Genomic DNA, 8,141 nt, shown 5'->3' with positions numbered 1-8,141 from the left:
TAAGTTACTTTTGCATGCTAGAAAGTTGCATGTGTATATGCATTTAATTGGCAAATGAACTTCACTATAAATAATTAGGGTAATGCATTCTGCACAGTTGAATCTGAAGACCATGTACTTGCAGAGTTATAGAGTCATACAGCATGGAAATTGAACCCTTGGCCCAACTTGTTCCATTTGCCAGCATTTGGCTCATATCCCACTAAACCCCTTCTGTTCATGTATCCCATTGAGATGTCATCTCAATGCTTGTAATATACTCACCTTCACCACTTCCTCTGGCAGTTTGTTCCACACACACACCACTTCCTGTGTGAAAAAGTTGCCCCTCAGGTCCCTTTTAAATCTTTCCACTCTTACCTTAAATCCATGCCCTCTAGTTTTGGACTTCCCTATCCTGGGAAAAAGACCTTGGCTAATGGATACTTAATCAAGCTGATTCTTGGATATTTCCAAATTTTTAATGTGAACTTGGTTTTAATTATCATTTCACCTCGCTTCCATAGTATTGAGCATAAGCACAGAAACTTGCATTTGTTTAGCTTTGGAGGAAGCCCTGTGTCAACCCTGAAATATAGGGTTTCCATGGCACAACTGCCTGAGTGTACTGCATAAGTTTAAATCTCCTTATTTAAATAGGCATATTCATACGTTGAAGACGGACAGGTTAGAGAAGATTCACTTGGTGAACTTATTGAAACGTCAAGAATTTGAGAGAGTTTCTTGTGTTGCATTCAAAATAAATGATCACCCATTTAAGATGGGGATGAAAAGAGAAAATTCTTCTCGTTTGTTTCATCTTGGGAATTTCTGTATTCCAGCATAGTCTAGGCTGTGTCACTGAATATTAGATGGATTTGTAATTGGCATAAATGGAGGGTTATGGGGACAGGCTCAACTTAAGGTAATTATTGATCCAGTTGTGACTTTTTCGGATGGTGGGGCAAGTCTAAGGAACCATACAGATTACACGTTTTATGGCACAGTGTGGTGTTCCTATCTTTGGGCCAGAAGACCCGGGGTTAAATCCTACCTGTCCCAGTCATGTATTGTAACTTGCCTGGACAGCTTGGTTGAAAATGTCTACTCTTCCAACTTTTGGCTCTTCGAAGTTTAAGTAATTGGAAGAATGTTGGCTATTATGATGCAAAATAAATTGAACAAACCATCCAAGGTTTTGCCAATTTCAAATTATAAAAACTAATATTGTACTATTTATTGGCTAAAATCTTTTACAGTTTGGAGCTTCCCTACTTTTGCTCACCATGAAAGATAGTTTTTATTGACATGTTGAACTTCCTCTCAACCAAAATTTAAATTTTGTGTGCATGCTTTGCAGCATGCCTTAGGACCAGCAGTTTATCTGCTGTATTATACTGGAAATATTATGAGGGAAATTTTCAAGTATTTAATGTGAAATGGAACTAGTTAATACTCAAAGGACAAGAACGGACACATGGCAAAGAAGTGTAATGAGTGATACCAATGAAGGAAAGGTTCATTGGTATTGCGGAGTGGGGGTCGCATATGTCAGACTTTTTTTTTCCCCCTCTGGAGACTGGCTTCTCTCGATTTTCATTGCATCACAAAATATCAAAAGGGAATACTGAATTTCTAACTTTAAAAACTTACCCTCAAGTCGCGAGCATACCAGAGCATTATCTGCAAAGTTTCTGCTTACTTCCTTTAAAACCTTAGGACAAGGCTGTTTCAACCCTGAGTATTTGCTATTTATGACCATGTTAATTTTGGTTAGTTCCTATCTTTGATTCAATATTAATTTCCTTGGTACTTCTGACACACTGATCTGCTGCTCCATTGTAATAGTGAAACAAAGTAATTGTTGATTATTTTCATTGATTACAGTGATTTGGGAGAAGAGGGGTGGCAAGAGGTGGTGGTAAGGCTTATGCTGCTGCGGAGCTGTGTAGTGTGTTTAAAATTAAAAATCTTGCTGTAGTAGCTGTGACCAAATCACTGAAGTTCTTTCCACAGATTTGTTGTTATGTTTGTAGTGTGAGAATCTAAACCATCAAATACTCAACTACTTGCCAGGTTCTTAAAGGAAAAACGTCTTCCTCCTAGCCTCCACTGGAAATGAACATGTCACTTAACCAGTGTAGTTCAGAAATTCATTCGTCAAAGACACCCAACCTTTAAATTGTCTATCCATGGGCAAGATGACAATTTATTAACCATATCTCTATATTCACATCCAAATCATCGATATAAATGATGCAAGGCAGTAGACCGAGCGACAATCCTTGCGGCACACCGCTGGTCACAGGCCTCCAGTCTGAGAAAAACCCACTACTACCACCCTCGGCCTCCGCCTTCAAGCCAACTTTGGATGCAATTGGCTAGCACCCCCTGGATTCTATGTGATCTAACATTACTAACCAGCGGAATCTTGTTGAAATCCTTGCTGATGCCTAGAGGGACAACATCTACCCTCTATCTTTAATTGTCTTCTTTGTTACCTCTTCAAAAAACTCTATCAAGTTGGTGAGAAACGCACAAAGTTGAAACTTTATTGCTGGAACAGCACAGCAGGTCAGGCAGCATCCAGGGAACAGGAGATTCGACGTTTCGGGCACAGGCCCTTCTTCAGGAATGAGGGCCTGTGCCCGAAACGTCGAATCTCCTGTTCCCTGGATGCTGCCTGACCTGCTGTGCTGTTCCAGCAATAAAGTTTCAACTTTGATCTCCAGCATCTGCAGACCTCACTTTCTCCTCGAGAAACGCACAAAGCCATCTTGACTATCCCTAATGACTCCTTGCCATTCTAAATGCCTGTGAATCCTGTCCCTCAGATTTCCCTCCAGCGACTTAACCACCACTGACATCAGGGTCACCAGTTTATAGTTCCCTGACTTTTCCCGAGGAACTTTCCCAAATAATGGCCCACATCGTCCACTCGTCCAGCACCTCACCTGTGATTATCAATGGTACAAATATCTCAGCAAGGGGCCCAGCAATCTCTTCCATAAAAGTTCTGACTTTTTCGAAGAACACATTTGAGATTGTACTTTTTCTCGGACTCCTCTGGCACTTTGAATTAATGGATGAATGATTGTCCCCAACACATGAAGAAACTGCAAAGACAGATAGGTGGTTATGCTGCTGGGGTCATTGTGCTTTTCTGGGCTACAAACGAGTCCTGGACTAAGTACAAGGCACTCCGTGCCATAGCCATTGCATATCCCAAAGTGCTCGATGGCTCAGTGGTTAGCACTGCTACCTCACACTGCCAGGGATTCAGGTTCAAGTCCCCCCTCGAGAGACTCTCTGTATGGAGTTTGCACATTCTCTCCATTACTCTGTGGATTTCCTCTGGGTGCTCCAGTTTCCTCTCGCAATCCAAAGATGTGCAGGTTAGGTGGATTGGCCGTGCTAAATTGCCCATAGTGACCAGGGAGCTGTCGGTTACCCTCGGGAAATGCTGGATTACAGGGATAATGTAGGGGATGTGGATCTGGTTAGGATGCTGTTTGGAGGGTCAGTGTGGGCTCAATGGGTCGAATGGCCTGCTTCCACAAAGTAACAATTCTATGATTCTTGGCAGACCTTTGTTCCCTGACCCAGAAAAATCCCTTGCAACCACTCTGTTTCTCAAGAGAAGGGAAACCCTAATATTTGCTGTTCTTCATATCCATGTAGCTTGTACTTTCTCACACAGCTGGGCTGCTTCCTCTGGTGAGACTGTTAAACAGAAACAGCTTTTATATTTGCGCTTTTCCACCAGGTTTTAGCTCTCTGTTACCATTTCCCTCAAACAACCTGTTTTGGTGGCCTCTTCGGTCTGTTTGTCAGCACTGACATACTGCTTGGTCAGGAGTATTAAAAAAAAACATTCACTGACTAATGACATACACTTTGCACTGCAATTTCCTCGATTAATTATTTACTTTAATCAGGAAGCATCTGTTTTCCATTTCTATTTGCAAAGTAGAGTTGAAACAACATTACTCTATCATATTCACAAACATTTTCATTCCATGGGAGAAAGTGGATGTCTTACTGCGATGTGGCACACAACAAAAAGACATGTTTTCCTGAGGAGCGATCGGATAATAGTTACAAATACTGTAGTGCATTTTCAATCAACACAAAATGAATTGTCTTTGAATACAGCATAAGGCTCCTTAGATAAATTTGCATGCTTAGAGTGGGGAAACATTGAATGACAACTTAAGATTGCACCAGTAAGTATTCTAATAAGAATAAGCAAAGATTTAACTGCATAGCATCGGTAAATCTCTCCATTTAACATTGCTCAGAACCGGTTGCAAGTCTTTCAGATTGATCATGGATGCAACCTTAGACACAAGTTCTGCTTTATTACTCAGGAACCACTAGAGCTGCACTGTGCCACCATTTCTGTCCCACGTTTAAGTTAACTCTAACTCTTCTGCCTCCATTTGTCCATAGTGTAGGTTTCAAGCAGTTTCCACACATGTTTATGGGTTTTCCTCCAACAGTCTAGGGTTTGTCTGCCTCTCAGTTAAAAATGTGATTCCAGCTGTTAATTTTGAAAAGAGGCAGTATAAAGCGGGATAAAAGGAACATCAACTTTGGTTCTTAACCTTCGAATCATGTAACTGCTTCAGCTTGGGAGATGTTTGAATGAAGAGGGCCATGTTTGTAAATTCCCACTGATGGTGTCATTGGAATCTTTAGGAAGGTGCTGATGCAGATAGTGACGTAACCAATACCCTAACGTACTGAGGAGTCCGAACCCCCTGAGGTGCTCCCTGCCACCTTGAGAGGCCACTGAGGCCATACACAACTCGATTCATACATTCGGTTTACACCAAGCCATATAAGTAGATGTTAAAGTCAATGACCAAAAGGTTGGAGACCTTGGGTGGAATTTCCTGATCCCTGGTACGGCATGGGCAAGAAAGTCAGGAAAATACGGTCAGAATTTTAAAAATCAGAACCTTTGTGTCGAGAAAACAATTCCCGAAATTCCCTTTAACCTTTAAACAGTAACCTCAGAATCTTGCTTTTCAGTAGTGACTATCTTATTTCCATACATTTGCATCTCATTATTAGCCTAACTGTCCTCATTTATGCGTCACGTCAAATTCTCTCTTTTCCTGAGAAACTAGATGCTGCAAATTCCCCACATGGAAGTCAGAGCAGGAGCACATTACTTGCCTTCCTCTAACCCTGTATTCACCATAATGCCCCTGTATTGTCCCTGAATAATATGTTTCCTGATCCTCTGCACATCCAAGTTGTCATTGGCAAACCAACAGCCTCACCATATCATTGTGGCTGCCCTTGGCCCAATTCACCCAGCATGACAGTCCTTCAGGACTTCACTTTGGAGGAACGGCTATAACTTGCATGCTTCTGCCAGGTTACCTTGTGTATACACACGCACACGCACACACACACGCACACACACACATGCACACAAGCACGCACACGCACACACATGCACGCACACACACACGCATGCACACACGCACACACACTCACACACATACACACCCATGTACACACACACATGCACACACACACACGCATGCACACACACACACTCACACACACATACTCACACACATACACACCCATGTACACACACACATGCACACACACACACGCATGCACACACACACACGCACACACAAACACTCACACACATACACACCCATGTACACACACACATGCACACACACACACGCATGCACACACACACACGCACACACAAACACTCACACACATACACACCCATGTACACACACACATGCACACACACACACGCATGCACACACACACACTCACACACACATGCACGTGCACACACACACGCGCGCACACACACATGCATGCACACGCACGCTCAAGCAGACACGCACGCACACACGCATGTGCGCACACACGCATGCACACACACACACTCACACACACATGCACGTGCACACACACACGCGCGCACACACACATGCATGCACACGCACGCTCACGCAGACACGCACGCACACACGCATGCACACATACTCACGCACACACACTCACGCACAGGCACACACGCACGCTCGCATACTTATGCTCATGCACACACACGCACACACACACACACATGCTTACGCACACACATGCTCGCGCACACACACACGTGCGTCTATACACACGCACACACACGTGCCCTCATGCACACACACACGCACGCACACATACACCTTAATAGGATGTACAAAATTTAAAAACACACCAGGTTTAATTGCAAGCACTAGCTTTCGGAGCGACGCTCCTTCATCAGGCGGTTGTGGAGAACACAATTGTAAGACACAGAATTTATAGCAAACGTTTACAGTGTGATGTAACTGAAACTTTATATTAAAAAAAAGACCTGGATTGGTTGTTAAGTTTCTCATCTTTTAGAATGAACATGTTGGTTTCAGTTCTTTCGTATGTAAATTGCAGAACGTTTAAAAGTTACATTCTCAAGTGAACTTTAATAATTGGGGTCATGCCGGCCCAGATAATGCATTTAGGGTGTGAGCTGTCTCGTGTGAGACTGTCTGTGCCACAATGGTCAGACTGATTCTTATCTAAAAAACGGTTTTACAGAATCTTACATGGATTCATGCAGTTTTTGAGGAAAGTAAAATGTAATTCTGCAAGTACAAATTCACCCAACACAAACTTATATGTGCGTGTGTGCAAGTGGGTGTGTGTTGGGGGGTGGGGGCTATGAGCGTCTGTGAGAGAGTGTGTGCATGTGTGTGAGTGTCAGTATAACGGGGTATAAGTCTGTGAGAGGGTGCATGTGAGAGTATGGGAGTGTATGTGTGAGCGTATGAGAGAGGGTCTGCTTGAGTGTATGGGTCTATAGGAGTGTGAGTGTCACTTGTAATGTGACATGAACCCAAGGTCCCGGTTGAGGCCCTCCCTATGGGTACCGAACTTAGCTATCAGCCTCTGCTCGGGCACTTTCCTCTGCTGCCTGTCCCGAAGTCCACCTTGGAGGATGGTCACCCAAAGGTCCGAGGCTAAATGTCCTGGACCACTGAAGTGTTCCCCAACTGGGAGGGAACCCTCCTGTCTGTTGATTGTTGTGCGGTGCCCATTCATCCGTTGTCGTAGCCTTTGCTCGGTTTCCCCAATGTATCATGCCTCCGGGCATCCTTGCCTGCAACGTATAAGATAGACAACGTTGGCTGAGTCACATGAGTACCTGCCATGTACAGGACAAATGTCCTAGACAATTTGAGTTCCTTACAACTACTGCAGAAAGACTTTTTCTGCTCTATTTATATAGTAATTATTGTCTGAATTTTAACTTTTTGACCCTTTCGTGTCTGTGATGCCAATAGTAAAGCGGGAATCTGGAAGTGTTAGCAATGTACTTTTCCACAGCATTTTGACCCAGACATTGTATCTGCATCAATCTTCTGAGTTTCCTGACTCACTGCTATGAACTGATATGATAACGACCTGTATCAGTCTGTTACAGCTCCATTGTTTAACGGAGTTCTACATGGATCAGAATTGAAAAATTACAGATATGTTTTGACATAATCTTGACTTGCACAGATGGAGGCTCAGTGTACCAAGGTAGCAGTACAGTTCTATGATGTGTCCAGACGCTAAGTTATAGATTCTTTCATGGGTTGTGGGTATAACTGTCAAGACCAGCAATTATTTTTCATCCCTGTTGCCCTTGAAGTGAGTGCTTGGCTAGAAAAGTTTGGAGCTGGTTTTGAACTAATCAACTACATTGTTGTTGAACTGGGCTCATATATAGGACAGACTCAATAAAGGCAGCAAATTACTTTCCTGAAGAACATTAGTGAGTCAGATATGTTTTTGTAACAATCGACAATAGTCACTGAGACTAACTCAGTATGTGAGATCTATCAATTAAACTTATCTGATGGTAGGATGTGACTCCCAGAGGATTAGCCAGTTCTCTGTATTACTATTCTAATGTCATTACCACTATCTCCCCTTAACTTACTCTCTTTTGTTTATTTCCTTCCCTATTTCCTTCATCATTGAATAATTTTAAACCAGATTTTACTTTACAAAATGAACAATAAAGTTACTCACCTGATTTTACTTACCAAGGTCACCGCTCATCTCACACTTGCTCCATTTCCCATTTCATGAACTAACGCTTTCCC

Source organism: Chiloscyllium plagiosum, unplaced genomic scaffold, assembly GCF_004010195.1.
Source record: "Chiloscyllium plagiosum isolate BGI_BamShark_2017 unplaced genomic scaffold, ASM401019v2 scaf_2274, whole genome shotgun sequence".
NCBI lineage: Eukaryota > Metazoa > Chordata > Chondrichthyes > Orectolobiformes > Hemiscylliidae > Chiloscyllium > Chiloscyllium plagiosum.
This window is presented reverse-complemented; position numbering follows the sequence as displayed.